The 15932-nt window shown below is 43.4% G+C and overlaps 1 long non-coding RNA gene across 1 annotated transcript in view; it reads right to left on the bottom strand.

Moving 5' to 3' along the window:
* Nucleotides 1-1534: 1534 nt before the first annotated feature.
* The window catches only part of LOC144324816 (uncharacterized), a 52949-nt gene continuing 38551 nt past the window's right edge, over nucleotides 1535-15932 (bottom strand). Inside the window, exons 2-3 of the long non-coding RNA XR_013390231.1 lie at nucleotides 3493-3990; nucleotides 1535-1824 (exon numbers count right to left, since the gene is read on the bottom strand). This is a non-coding gene — a long non-coding RNA (uncharacterized LOC144324816). The remainder of the gene's footprint in view (nucleotides 1825-3492; nucleotides 3991-15932) is intronic.

Below are 15932 nucleotides of genomic sequence, written 5' to 3' on the forward strand. Positions count from 1 at the left end.
GGAGGGCCTCCTTGATCAAAGGGCATGGCCAGGCATAGGCCGGTCACCGCTATGGGGAAGGGCACAGAGATGAACCCACACTTTTTGAAAGATTACCTAGAAGATTTCAAACTCATGTCTCTTATGCCCCAGAAGAGGACAAGCGCCCATGTGATGATTCCTGAGGGACCCTGAGCAAAGCGATGAGAGAGGGAAAAAATCTGACTTCAATACCTCTCACTCACCCTTTCACAACCTTTGCTGACTATTCACCAAATTCCTAACACTAATTTTCCTGGCTTGGGCTTGAGTAACCAAAGAAAAGAACGAAAGAAAGAAAGAACGAAGAAAGAAAGAAAGAAGAAAGAAAAGAAAGAAAGAAAGAAAGAAAGAAAGAAAGAAAGAAAGAAAGAAAGAAAGAAAGAAAGGAGAACTCACTTAAGAGTGTTAATGCCTTACTATATTAATCCGTATTTTGAAAGAAGGTGCCTCAACTTGTCATGATGAACACTGGATGTTGTATGGAAGTGCTGAATCACTATACTGTTCTTCTAAAACTAATACTACATAGTATGTTAACTAACTGGAATTTAAATTAGAAGGAAGAAAGGAAGGAAGGAAGGAAGGAAGGAAGGAAGGAAGGAAGGAAGGAAGGAAGGGAGAAAACCTCAAGAAAGTGTGAGCAAGTCTAATGGTGGGTTGGCAGCACAGTAATGTTTGAATAGGAAAGTCTCTTGGACACCCTCCAGGTAGTCAACCAACAAGGGCTCAGAACCTTTCCTATGGCCAGCACAGTGCTACCCAGGGGGGTGGGCACAAGATTGAAAGGTAGAAATCCTAGATTTAAGTCCTGGCTCCACCTTACACTGACTATGTTGTCTTGGTCAATTACTTAGCTTCTCTGGGCTTCAATTTCCTCATCTGTAAAATAGGGTTACTGCCCACCTTCTTCTTTTTTTAGATTTTCTTTCTTTCTTTCTTTCTTTCTTTCTTTCTTTCTTTCTTTCAGAGAGAGCGCGTGTAAGGTGGCAGAGAGAGGGGCAGAGGGGGAAGGAGAGGGAGGAGAAAAGAATCTTAAGCAGACTTAGTGATGAGCATAGAACTCGACTTGGGGCTCAATCTCATGACCCTGAGATCATGACCTGAGCTGAAACTAAGAATCAGAGCCTCAAACAACTGAACTACCCAGGTGCTTCTGCCCCCCTTCTTGAATAGAAACACACAAAAGGACAGAGAAAGGAAATGTGAGCAGGACACAGAAGGAGAAACAGGCAGCTCCAGACCAGGGAAAGAACTGAGAGGCGCTCTAGTCACCTGATCCCTGCTGAGAGCCCTGTCTTCCCTACTGGCACAGGAGGCTCTTCTGTTCTCTTTCCAGCAGGCAAGTATGCCCAAGGGCCCTTGAACTCACTCCCCTCTACAACCACTTCAGGCTCCCCAAGGGATGTCCTCAACCTCGCCCTTCCCACCCCACCCCCCACCCTCCTGGCTTCAAAGGGAGAGAGTTCCCATAAATGAAAACCAGTTTAGCAAATGCAGGCAACTAAACCCATAAGTTTCTTTATTGCAAATAAAGGGCTCCATTATTCTGTTGCATAGAACTGACTCAGAGCAAATTAAAACTGATTTCCACAATGACCCGCTGACCGTGCTCTTCAGCGACAACACGGCAGATACCAAAGGAAATCAGATAAACTGCAGGGCCAGCCCGAAAATGAGATTTGAAAATGTATTTTCTGACAAGAAACAAACCATAAAGGAAATGGGATCCTCCGGTGACTGCTCGTTTGTGTTGTCCCTTGGACATTTCCAGTATAGATTAAATCACACGTAGGCAAACATTCTCTGTAAAGGGCCAGATAATAAATATTTTAGGCTTTTGTGTCCTAAGGATATCACATTGATACTTGTATATAACAAAAGAGAAAACAAATTTCCACAATTTTTATTGACAAATTTCAAAATATGTTAATAATTGAATACAATTTTTTGTAACACAGATCTGCAATGAGAAAAAAATGTAATTCTCTTTTTAAGAAGTAATCATTCATCTAATGGAGGTTCAGAGTTGTTGCCTGTGGTCCAAATCAACTACAAATGTTATACTGCTAACGCTGATGTATAAAGAGATCTTACATATTCCATATTTTAAAATGTCTTTTCACACACAGATATTGCCAAATATGATGTCAACCATAGATAAGATTTTAATTCAGCATAGTCATCACTTGGAAGTTATTTATAGAATTCTACTAGATTCATCTCTTGATATTTGCCTTATAACATGCCATTACATTAAAGAGTAATTTCTTCCAATTGAAGGTTAACAGGAAAGATCTTCCATTGCATAGTCAAATGGATTTTGAAAAATGGAAATTTCCTTTGTACTCGCATCAAGTTCCAAAATTCCAAAAAACCCTGCTGCCAATACTATAGTTTGAGCTCAGAAGTACATCTGCCGCAAATTTGCATGGTAGTAAGACTCCACTTTTTATTTTAACTTTTGACACATAAGAAGTCTATGAAACACTTTGACATTACTTGTGATTCAAACAGTGTTAGTTGTCTCAGAAACAACTTTTGCACAGTATTTGTTCCACATTTAAGAGCTGTTTTGTAAAAAAAAATAAAAATAAAAAAAGAGCTGTTTTGTCTTGTAAATTTAGATTGAATTCATTAAGAAACATTATCAAGTCTGCCACAAAAGCTAATCACCAAAACCATCTGTGTTAAAAAATAGTGGATGAAGATGATTCTCCTCATTCTATAAAAATTTCAAGCTCAGCCTTGAACTCAAAACATCACAGCAAAATTTGGTCACTGTTAGGCCGTCAAACTGTTGTGCAATAAAGCAAGTCTCCTCAGTCTCTGTTTCTGACCCCAAAAATGACAGAACTGAGAATGATTAAGTGCACAAGAGGAAGTGAAGTTCACCATTGACACTGCTGGTTCAATAACATAAAATACTAAAAATATTTTGTCCAAAGTATCTGCTGATGAATAACACAATGATTAATCATAGACTTTAAACACCACAATTTCATGAGCTTTAAAAACATTAGAGAGGGTGACAAAACATGAGAGAGACTCCTAACTCTGGGAAACAAACAACGGGTAGTGGAAAGGGAGGTGGGCAGGTAGGATGAGGTGACTGGGTGACGGGCACTGAGGGGGGCACTTGATGGGATGAGCACTGGGTGTTATATGTTGGCAAATCGAACTTCAATAAAAAAATATTTTTTTTTTAAATTTCTGACTAAGCTCTTTTCTTTTCCAATTGTATTTCTACCATCAGTTGTAATATATTGTAGCAGATTCCACTTTAGGGGATTAGTATTTTCTCCACTTTGAAAACATCCTTGAAGGCAGTTGCTCCACAGACTATCCCCAGAAACGAATCCATGAGTCACTTCAAACTCCGCGTTAACTATCCAAATAAACAACTGAACTGTATCAGAAACATCTGTCAACTCCTCAAAAACCAAATAAAATTACTCAAAACCATCTATTTACCTTTTTATAATTGATGTTGACGTTCACAATGTCCTCACTCTTTGCCAAAAGGCTAGTAGTTTTTTTCCTCTGGACACATTTCTTCAGGTGCTGCAACCGAATATGATTTAATTAACTCGCCAACTGTAAAAGTTCTCTTTGCTTGGCTAACAAAAGAGCTGCTCAGAAATTTACTTCAGTTGTGATTTCACTTATACTTTTTTGTAAAGAAATTCTGCTGTGATAAAATATTTCAATTTCAGTTTCCTAATATTTCTGACCACTGTTTCTTGTGAGTTGGGAACATTGTGATGGGTGCTTAGTCTGATAACATCAATACAGATTCAGATCATATTATCTTAGCACAGCAGCAGCATCACTGTGTAATAAATGTAATACTTTGCCCTCTAATCCCATCACGAGGACAGCAAGCTATGCTCCTCTGCACCTTAAAAGTAGGACTTGTGAAGTTCACTTTTCTCTTCTTCTTTTTCCTTTTTTAGACATGATGCGTGTGCACTGGTGATAGAAAATGAAATGAGATATTACATAAAGAACATCATCTTGACCTGCAAAACACTGCGGAGTTACAACTGCACCACAGTTTATAGCATGCTCAGTAGCAGTGTGAAGCTGCCAGAGACAATATGTAACAAATGAGATCACTGTGTTCCAATAAAACTATTTATGGGCACTAAAATTCGAATCTCATATTATTTTTATACATCACAAAATAGTGTTCTTCTTTCCATTGCTTCCATTCAGTTAACAATATAAAAAAACATGCTTGGCTCATGGGCCTTATAAAAACAGTCTGCAGGCATGATTTGGCCCACAGCCATAGTTTGCCAAACCCTAAATTAGATGATCGTATTTCCTTGAATGGTGTAGTTGTAGTTAGGGCTGCTTGAGGTCAGGGATCCGGATCACTTCTAATCTCCCCATGAATCTGGGAATCTGTGCCATATGTCACAGGCTATCGATGCTGCCATGCAATCAAGTTAACAAGTTGGATGAGCATCTGTACTCAGCAGTCTGCTAGCCATTTAAGTGGGTGAGCAAGAAAGAAAGGCAGGGGACAAAAAAGAGATAGGAAACACAGGGGCTGCTCTCAAGGGGCCTGCAGTCCAGGTGGGAAGACCTGACTGACACATACAGACACCAAAGGGGTGAGGCAGTTTTAACACATTTTTTTAATAATGTTAAGGTCTCTAGAATATAGTCAGTGCCTAATAAGTATTTGGTGAAGGAATCAGCGAGTAAATAATACATAATATGACTGTTTCTAAACCTAATAGGAGCTCAGCATGTCTGCAATGTTAAGCCCCTAGGTTCTGGGGTCTGACTGCCTGGGTTCAGATCTTGCCATTGCTATTTACTACTTCCAGGACCTCAGAAAAGTATTTGACATCTTTTAGCTCTACTTTCCTGTCTATAAAGTGAGAGTAATAATATTATCTGTCTCACAAGCTTGTTGTGAGCTCAATAATTGAGCTCAATGATGTGTACTTATTTATTGAGCTCAATAAATAAATACACATCATTATCTCATTTGATGCTCACAACAAGCTTGTCGAATGGGCCTAAGCACCAGAGTCCTTCCCACCAGGCCTCTGCCAGGCTCCAAGGAGCACAGTGTGAAAACCACTGGGCTAGAGTCAATGCAGTGCTGGTTGGTTCCAGGGTGAGGCCCCTCTACAGTGCTAGATGTTGCTGAACTAAAGCACTGTGCTAGATAAGGTGTGCCAATGTGTGTAATATATATTTTAAAGTTTTTATGTTAATTCCAGTTCAGGGAGAGATCAAAGGAGGGCTCAGGGGTGTTTCACGGGGGAAAGTAGATTTACAGAAAGAGAGAGGTAACATTTCACAGAGGGCTTGCTGCTTGAGTGAAGGTGTGGAAGTACATCCAGGGCTCAGCAAAGATGCCATGTTAACAGAGCAGGGGGATTCCGGAGGGGAGGTGGAGTTGGAAACGGGAGTTAGGTCAGAATACGGAGACACTGACAGAGAAAAGGGAGCTGCTGCAAGGCCCCCAGGGCCCTTGCCCCTGTCCCTGATCAGTGAGGTACATTGCAGAAGACAGGAACTACAGAGGCATCTATACCGCGTCCCACTGCAGCTGTGGATGACCTTCCACAAACGTCCCTGACACTAGCCACATCCCTTGCAAGTTCATCAGATGCCACATACCTGAGCTCTGTGGTCACAAGGCCCTAAAAGGGAGCAAGGGTGAGGTCCAAGAGATATGTGCTTGACACCCAAAGCAGTCGTGCCCAAATTTCCCAAACAGTAGCCAGTATGGGGCACACAGAGAAACATAAGTATTGCCACAGGGAAATCTGTGAGGCTTAACAATGCTTTGTGTCAGGCAGCTTCCCTCATTTAGGAGGAGCTAAAAGCTTTTAAAATCCCATCCTGTCCTTAATCCTAAAATGCCACTAATCCGCTGTAACACTCCTGCATTCTTGTGAGCATATGGATGGCAACAGTTGTTAGGTTCACCTGAGAAGTGAAGGCCAAAGAAAAATCAGTCATGATGCCTAAGACAACAAGAAATGTAAGATGGGAAACAACTTGAAATTCGGGAGACTTTTGAGACAGGAAAGTGTGGAAGGAGGCAGGGGGAGAGGGTTGGAAATGAAGAAAAGACCAACCTGGGCCCAGCTGTACCTCGGCAGGGAGGCCTGGGATGGCTCCCTGCTCCACACTGCCCCGGCACCCTGAAAACATCCAAGGCAGCACCTCACACACTGTTGGGTAACCATTTCCTTGTTTCCTCTTTCAGCCTGAAAGGTCCACAGAAGCACAGATCCTGTCTGTCTTGTTCACGGTGTGTCCCCGTGCCCAGTGTTTACTGAGTAAACTAGACGGCCTGGCCAGAGAAGGAAACACGGAGGGAGGAAACGAGGCTCAGAAGCACACAGTCGAATGTAAATAGGCTGCTGAGAACTGTCTGGACCTCTGGTTGGGACCAGACAGAAAACTTCTCCTTCTTCAGACCATTATCAAGTGTCACCTTCTCCGAGCAGCCTCCCCCAGCTAGCCGGTCACAATCCCAACCTGTCCCTGACCAGGGTTCCACCGTCCCCACACACTGTCCCCTCCCCTGCATCTTTCTCTCCACAGTGCTTGGCACCAGCTGACACCTTAGGAATGTGTCTCACTTTATTATGAGTCTCCCCATCCTAGAACATGAAGCTGTGTGAGGCCAGGATTTCACTGCTGTGACCCCCATGTCTAGAACAGTGCCTGATGTGTAACAAGCTTATCAATAAACGCCTGTTCGATAATAAGGAACCATGGAAGGAATAAACCACTCTAGCTCAAGGCTTATAGTAGTCTTCCAAACTTTTCAAATGTGAACACTCCCTCCAGGTTCTTTCCCTGTGTCTCCCATTCGTGAAGACCCACAGGAAATACAATCTCTTCTTCTCCACTCTCCACTCCTCTTTGCTTTCAGCAGCACTGATCCCTTGCCCTGTTATTTCTCTCTCTTGTCACCCGGGTACACAGAATCATCTGAAATGGCCAGCTGGGAAGCAGCCGTGTATATATTCGCCCTAGAGCCTGCCCCTAACAAAGGCACCAGAGTTTTATGCAGGGAGCTGTGGAAACCCCAGTGCCAGACAGTTAGAAATGGTACCCAGAGCTGCTGGAAATCTGTGAACAGATTCTTATTTTTCAACTAGCATCGTTTCTTGGAGCAAGGAGTTTCCCCCAAATGATGGGCTGTTGTATGAAGTAGGACTTCCTTCTCTTTCTCTTTCTCTTCCTTCCTTTCTCTTTCTCAAGCTTTAAAGGGAGGGGGACCAAGTCTATGTTAGGTGTTTGTGGACATGACTATATTCATATAATATATGCCTTTCTTGATCTTACAATCTTCCACTTAATGCCCCCTCCTGCCGTCATCCTCTGTAAATGAAGAGACTTAATTTTGCCATTTGATCACATCAACAGGCATTAACAGCATGTACTGTGTGCACTAGGGCTATGAAGTGCTCACTTTCTAGTGGAGGAGAGAAATAATAAATGAGCAAATGTTCACCAAACCAGGTGGCAGTAATAAGTGCTTAGAAGAAAAATAAAACAGAGTAAGGGAATAGAAAATTAGGTGATGACTTGCTATTTTCTACAGGGCGGCTTAGCAAGGCTTCTCTGATAACTTGACATTTGAGCAGAATCCTAAATAAAATATGGAATTAAGCCATATGGCTATCAGAGGGAAGAGCATTCCAGGTGGTGGGAACAACAAGGACAGAGGCCTTCAGACAGGAGTTTCTTTATCATCATTTCCTTGTTAACAAAGGTTAAATTTGTGTAGAAATTTGCCAATTGTTTCTTACGTAAAGTGTGGAGACCAACATTGCATTCGCTATTTCAGGAACTAATGACTCCTAATATTAATGAAGATAAAAATAATCACAGCTTACATTTACTGAGTGCCTACTACTTGCCAGTCACTGCCAGGTTCAGCCAGCTCGTTAGCACCAGAGCCAGCATACAAACCCAGGCTAAGAGTGAGTGTCCCTGGTTGGTTTGTTGCACATACTTCAGTGGCACTCATCCTTTAGGTCTCCTTTTAAGTTTATTCATTCTGAGGAAGTGCCCTGTGCCAGACATTGTGCTACAGTGAGGGACATAGAGACAAATAAGCCACAGATGGAGCCCTCAGGAGGCCTGCAGTTCAGCAAGGAGAAGCAAGCCTACATGCAGTGCCGCGGGAGTGCAACCCAGAGGCTGGCTCAGCAGAGGAGGCTGGGATACAATGCAAGAGGCAGAGGCTGCCCAACACATGCATGCTGAGGTGCATCCTCAAGAAACATTGCAGCAACCCCTGGACTCCCTTCCTACATCATGTGGACAGCACTGAGCCGATTCCTCCCTATGGATAACTTGGGTTAGTGTTCAATTGATCATGTGCCAAGTATCATGCCTAGCTTTTTACAGACAGAAAAATCATATTAAAAGCAGCTAACATGTCTCGAGGATTGACTATGTGCCAGCAGAGTTCCAAGGACTTTGCCTTAGCCTCTGTGTGTTCACAATCTAAAGGTGGACGTCTGCTAAGTGATAGGAAAAGAAAAGGTGGCTACTGGGTGTCTTGAGATAAGCCTCGAACAAAGATATTGGATGCCTTTGTGGACAAGGCTCCTTGCGTCTGGGAAGACTGAGGCAGAGGAACATCGACATGGGCCAGGGTTTGATAACAAAATCAAATAGTAGTTTGCTTTCCAAAGAAGAGCCTCCACATGAAGCAGAGGCTGCCAGTGGCACAAAGCTCCCTTCATCCAGCATCTGGACCTGGACTCCCGGGCAGGGGGTGGAATGGGAGGGTCACAGGTACATGGCCGACTGCATCTGAGTCAATACATGCAGCCCCCGCAGTCAGAGCACACACACTTGGTGCCCAGCAGCTGGTGCATGGCGGCTGCAGCACACACATCAGCCCCTTCTCAGAAGGGGTTCTCCCAGTTTACGAGTGCCAAACAGCCAGTAGTGCACAGACCCAGGAATGGAAGCCGTTTCCTCTAACTCCAGGGCCACCTTACTCCCCTACAGTGCAATTCATGCACCTCCCCACTAAGAGTGTTTACCCTGCATTTGCCTAAAAGTGAAATCCATGTCCCTTTCCCATCCTCTTTCTGAACTAAAGAGATGGTCTCTCAAAATCATAATCGTCACTGAACAAGGATGAAAACAATCTGCCCTTGCTTCCCTCTGTCCTCCCAATCCAACAATCATGATATTTGCATGTGGAAACCACCTACCTCCACCTCTGCAGGATGTGTGGCTTCCTAGGACATATCTGATGAGAGCCTGACAGGGGATGCTAGGAACGTACTGCAAAGGACCAGGTTATGGGGCAAAGGTGAAAGCATAGTATGAGACAGATTCTCTAAAACGGTCTACTTTCCATAATCCACACCTGCAATACTCAAATTAATAGCACAGACCTTATTAGCCTCACAAAGTTCCTCCATTGCTTCTCAAATCAGATGGTTCAGAGCAGCATCTCCCCACCGTGGGTGGGTAGTAGATAAATCATGACAATAATTCATCTCTACCAATAAAGTACTTGAGCTTCTGAAACATTTTATAAATGGAGGCCTAAATATAGTCAGCATTGTGCCCAAGGAGGTCAGGACCTCTGCTGCCCAGCAAGTTTCCAGAAAGAAAATGATGGGCAGGTCACTAGGAAGGAGATCAGAACACCCACTGATAGCACCTCCCCTGAGCCAGGTGCTGGGTGAGAAAGCAAGCCTGAGCAAAACTAGGATTCTCACACAGACCTGGACCCTAGCTCTTTCTGCCTGGTTGGGTTAGTAAATGTAATTAGAGAGAAGAACAGAACATAATCTCAGGACAAGAAAGATCCTGTGTCATACCCTGTGTTAGACCATTTGGGTTCTAGCTTCACTATTGACTTTCTTGCATGCTCTATGTGACCTTGTAAAATTCACAACCTTCTCCAGGAACCTTAATTTTTCCCTTTTCAGAAGCAGGAAGGCCATGGGCACTTGAAGCTCTCTGTTCTGTGAAACGAGAGGCTCACAGTATAGGGGCTTTGGTCCTTCCAGATGGCAGGAAATGCCCTGCGCTCACCTTCACCAGCCCACCTCAGCATGGCAGAGTCAGGCTCCAGGGCACCTTGTGAAGGGGACTACCAACCTCTTCTCTTACATACTAGCAGGAGCAGGCTGGCACTCTGCATAGACGAACAGATGCAAGATGCTCAGATAGGCAGTCAGGCTCCTCCTGACTCTGATCAATCTGGCAATGTGTCAAGACAAAATCCTGCCTGGACCTCTCCCTCTGCTGCCATTTTTCCTCCTCTAATCCCTCTCCTCTGTTCCTTTTGACAAATAGTAAGGTGTGCTGTTTCTGGATGCTGCAAGAAACTAATGATTCCTTCCCTGCAGGGTGCTGGGGCCACGTGGAGCATCTGTGACCACAATAAAGAGGTTAGGGATTAAAGGGGATGGTAGGCACCCATGGCAAAGGGATGTGGTAATGCAGCTGAGTCGGGCTGGGGCACACAGAAGGGGTGAGGCACTGCAGATGGGAGCAGAGGGAAAAGGAGTGCTGTCTGGGCTGGTCCCACTGTGGGGAGAGAACTAATGATAGTAACTTTGCTTTTCCCTAACCCTGGCCCCCAGCTCTGCTGTAACCTTTCCTAGAATCCTTCTCATTGTTAACAGCTCTGTCTTCTTCACTTAACATTTTATCAAGAAGATAAATAAATGAAGAGAGGAAAGAGCAAATAAGGAAGAAAACCCTGGCTTGGCTTTCAATCTTTCTTGTTTCCTGACTATGCCAAGAATCTGCTAGGTGGACGTGACAAATAGGTGTATCATTCAAGCACCAACTGCCCTCATTTTGGGAACCAGACAGCAAATCACAGAGGATTGGGGACAGCACCGCTCCCTGCTCCCAGGTAATCTCCACCAAAGCCTCTAGGCCATGAGCTAGTGACCTCCAAAACTCCTTCTGTGATCTGCTAGCAAAGGCCCCTGAAGGATCACTCCCCTTTACTGAAGCCTTTGTAGTAATTCCCCACGATCACCTGCTTTTCTCTGTCTGCTCTCTCAGGACCCTGGATCTAGCATCCTACGGCACCTGGCAGTTCAGGGAATGAGAAACAGGGATGAGCTTCTCTGGGGAGCCTCAGGATGGACACCTGCTGAGTATGGCCTGGGCACTGACCATAGGGGGCCCAGGCAGGGCAAGATGACCTCTGGAGGCCTGATGAGTCTGATGCTCACCCACCCAACACTGCTTTCACACAGCCTGCTCTAGAACTTGATTCACATATGCTCACCAGCATCACAGATACATTCAGCTACTAGGGAGAGCTGCAGCTCCCAGGCTATGCCCAAATCCTACCCCATTAGCTGGGCCTGGGATCCATGGCACCCAGCTATTTCTGAGGAAACTAAAACTACTCCTCTGTTCTTTCTCTGTCAAATCTTTCAAGATACCAGCAGCCATTCCGCAGGACTCCTGAAACTATCATAGTCCATCACCAGTCCAGCTTACAAACCCATATTCTTGCCCCACACTGTATGGAGCTATAATTTTCAGAGTATTCTCTTTATTCCCAAGAGCCAAACCTAAAGGAGGTCTAAATCCCACACAGAGTTCCCCATGGAGCACAGACTTGCAGAGGTAGGTGGTCGTCTGGTTCAGCCCCACTGGGGGCCTCGCAACTGTGGCAGGGCACACAGTGAGAGCCAAAGAAGGGAAGTCAAGGTCCCTGCCCACAGAGAACTCATCATCTAATTCAGAAGTAAGACATATACATAGGAAACAGCACACAGAGCTAAGAGATGACATAAAATGAGAGGTTAGCTGTGTGTTTCAAAATCCTATTCTACAGGGACACAGGAGCTAAAGAAGCCACCAAGAGTCCATTTTAAAAATTGAATGGCAAAGCAGACCTTGTAGGAGACAGGCAGAGAAATTAAGATACCATCTTTTCCCTCATAGAGCTCAAAGTCAAGTGAGCTAGGCAAACACAGACACAGCCATTTGCAGAATACCAAAGAACATTGCAAACACGGAGAGCAAGGGGTACAGAGTAAGCAGGCGGCGAGGGGGGTGGGGAGCAAAGAGGAGACAATTATGGTGAGGAAGAGTTGGAGATGCTTTCATAGAAAAGGTAACTATTTAAATGTGTTTAAAATGGGCAGAATTTTGGGATGTCTGGCTGGTTCAGTCAGTAAAATATGCACCTCATGAGTTCAAGTCTCATGTGGAGCATAGAATTTATTTTTTTTTAAATAAAAACTAATAAAATGGGTAGAAGTCTAATAGAAATAGGGGGGAGTGGGTTCAGGGGGAGAAGCAGTGTGAATAAAAATAGAAAGGACACTATAAGGTTTAGTAAGAGAAACCCAAGAAGCCCACAGTGGTTAGGAAACCACAAATCTGCTTGCTGTGGAGGGCCTCAAAGAGCATGTTAAGAATTTTGAACTTGATTCTTATGGAAAACCGAAAACCCTTTCTTCTTATAGGAAACTGTACCCCTCCTTGAGAAGATACAATTCCTCTGGGAATAGTGTGAAGAATAAATTAGAAGGGAAGACTACAGGTAGGGTGGTGTGTTGCTAGCTGCACAGCAGCCCTGGGAAACAGAAGCAAGTCCCTCTCTTGAGCAGAGACTTTGCCAGAGCAGAGGTGAGGCCAGGAGAGGCAAGAAAAATAAATAAATAAATAAATAGATAGATAGATAGATAGATAAATAAATAAATAAATAAATAAATAAATAAATAAATAGAAATGAGATAGGATAGGGCACCTGGTGGCCCAGTCGGTGAACTGTCTGCCTTCAGCTCAGATCATGATCCCAGGGTCTTGGGAAGGAGTCCCACATCAGGCTGCCTTCTCGATGGGGAGTCTGCTTCTCTCTCTATTCCTCCCTCCTGTCATGCTCTTTCTCTCAAATAAGTAAATAAAATCGAGAAAGAAAGAGAGAGAGAAAGAAAGAAAGAAAGAAAAAAGAAAGAAAGAAAGAAAGAAAGAAAGAAAGAAAGAAAGAAAGAAAGAAAAAAAGAAAGAAAGTTAGGACAGAATCTCAGTACCAGGAGACCTCAGGGAGCACAGACAGGTAGAGGTGGGAAGGCATCTGGCTCAACCAGTCATGGCTTCAAACCCCTCTCATTTAAAGATAGTCACAAAATAGAAATATTGTTTCCAAGTTCACAGTGAAAGCTGGGTCTCCAACTCTCAGTCCAAGCACTCTCTAGGGCACCAAGGTGTGGGGCCAGGAGAAGCTGTAGGGAAAAGTAGAAGGAGATCTAACCATTCTTACAAGGGAACAGGCGGAAGCCTGAGCACTGACTTCTACATACCCAGACTCCCAAATTCACCTCCTCCCATCCTGAAGGAGCTGACATAGGGGTAGGAGGGTGGAGGTCAGGGAATGGAAAACCCTGATAGAACCCCAAGTGACTTGCTAATCATACCTAAAATACCATTGAAACTTCACAGACTACAAAGCTTATGTATCTCCCTTACCCCATTTCCTCTACTCCCACTTTACTTCAGGACACATTCATTCTTTTGGTCAACAAACCTTTATTATATGCCTACTATTGTGGGTTCTTTGGTGGCTACTGGGTTGCAAGTGTTGTGCAAGCCCCCCAGGGAGGCACATGGCCACAGTGCTACCTTGAAAATATTACGCCAGGTGCACCAAACCAATCCAAAAAGGCCACGTATTCTATGATTCCATTTACAAGAAATTTCCAGAATAAACAAATCTAAAGACACAGAAAGTAGATCAGCAATTGCCATGGAATAGAAGAGGGCAGAATAGGGAATGACTGCTAATAGGCACAGGGTTTCTTGGGGGGTGGGGGGCAATGGAAGAAAATATTCTAAAAATGAGATTTTAATGATTACAAAATACTAAAAAATACTGAATGGTACACTTTAAATGGGTGTGTTGTATGGCATATGAATTACAACTCAATAAAGCTCTTTAACAAAAAGAAAAAAAAACTTGGAAACCTAACCAGAATGATCCAATCTTGGTCACAGGCGGAAGACTTTGGGGACATCTGTTTTGGTCTGTAGCATGATTAACTATAATCTAGGGAATTATCTAAAACTTCACAGGCTGTGCTCACCAATAACTTATGACACTTTCTTGTTCATTTCATGGGGAGAACATGGCCTGAAACACTGGGAAGGTGGGAGATGATGTGTTCTTGTATCTAAAAACAAAAGCTACAGTAGAAGAAAAAGCTGGGCTACAGGCTGGCTGTAGGAAGCCCGGCTCCAGAAGCAAACCTGTGCACTAGACCCCCAAGAACCCAACATCTCATTCCTCTGGCTCACAACATATTTTCCAACAGCATTAAAACATCACTAAGACGTGTTACCTTCAAAAACCACTGACTCTCACAGATGCCATTAATAAAGAGATGGCCTATAATTAACAGGAGGGTAATTCACCTGCAAGGAAAGATTTTAAAATGAGAACTTCTTTATGCATATGATAAGAAATGACCTTTAATATCAAGAAATCTCAAAGACTTTTATGCCTATTAATTAGTCCCACTCCTCTCCAGGTAAGGTGATCATTTTCCCCATCTGCAGTTTATCTACCTGTTTCATTCCAAAAGCTAAGCAGGAATGGAGAGCCTGCCCCAAGGTTACACAGGGCCTTTCTTTGTCACATAAACAGCCATTCCCTGGGTCCTGAGGATTTAGTTTCATTAAATAGGCACCCAACTTCTCAACAGAAGGATAAAGGAAGTCTAAGAGTTCCATGATAATTATCCTTAATGATTTGGTCAAAATATGCAAGGAGACTCCCTGAAAACTCCATTAGTTCAAAATAGTAGCTGTCACACCCATTAGGCACATCCACATCCCATGAGAAATGAACAGCAAAGGCTTTAACAGGGTCAGGACCTGAAAGGAATGGGCAACACATGGAACTTCTTCCATCTTATCCTGTCAACTATAAAGACAGAAGGGTACTTTTTATATGTAGCTTTTATAAAGAATTAACTATAAGTATTTGTCTTGTCTCTCCAAATAGATTACAAGCTCCTTCCATGTTGGAACCATTTAGGTAGGCAAGAAACATGAGAAAATAATAAATATTTGACTAGCTAAGCATCAGAAGGGTCTCATTTCAAAGTCGGATTCCTTCAGAGCATGTCATTAGGAAGTTAGTTTATTCTTACTTCAGCTTTTGTGAAAAACTATTTTTCTCAGAGTGGGCAATCACCAGTCCTGTTCCAAAAGATGGTATAAACATAAAGGTTGTAGACAAGGGCTTTATAGCCAGGAAGGTGTGGGTTCAATCCCCAGCTCAACTGTTGCAGACTGCATGACCCTGGACAAGTTATTTATCTTTCTCTGATGCTCAGTTTCTCTGTTTGAAAATTGATGATAATATTCTCTGCCTCATGGAGTTGTGGAAATTAAGCAAGATAATATATACAAAATGCTTCACATAGAGCCTAGCACACAATAAGACCTCAATAAACCGTAGCTGAAAAACATCTTGCCTTTAAGACCACCAGACCACATTCCAACACAAACACAAAAGCAGCAAAACACAATGAACAAAAACAGTGGAAATCCTCATGCAAATTACACATGCTAAGTAAGCGACAGAGCGCTCACAATCCCCCTACCTTTTCCACAAAGGAAGACTGAGAAACACAAAGTTCTAAGGCCTTTAATATATTCATGAATATAGAAAAGTTAAAATAAAACCTCTAAAGCCCCTGCTAACTCTAAGATTAGAGTCACAGAATCTTAAAAATGTTAATGCCAAAGAAAATGCTTAGAGATCAATCCAGCCCTCTCCTTTTACAGATAAAGAAACACAAGAGGTCGGCGGCGGGTGGGGGTCACTGGGTGGCGGGCACTGAGGTGGGCACTTGACAGGATGAGCACTGGGTGTTATTCTGTATGTTGACAAATTGAACACCAAT

The sequence above is a fragment of the Canis aureus genome, chromosome 12, assembly GCF_053574225.1.
Source record: "Canis aureus isolate CA01 chromosome 12, VMU_Caureus_v.1.0, whole genome shotgun sequence".
NCBI lineage: Eukaryota > Metazoa > Chordata > Mammalia > Carnivora > Canidae > Canis > Canis aureus.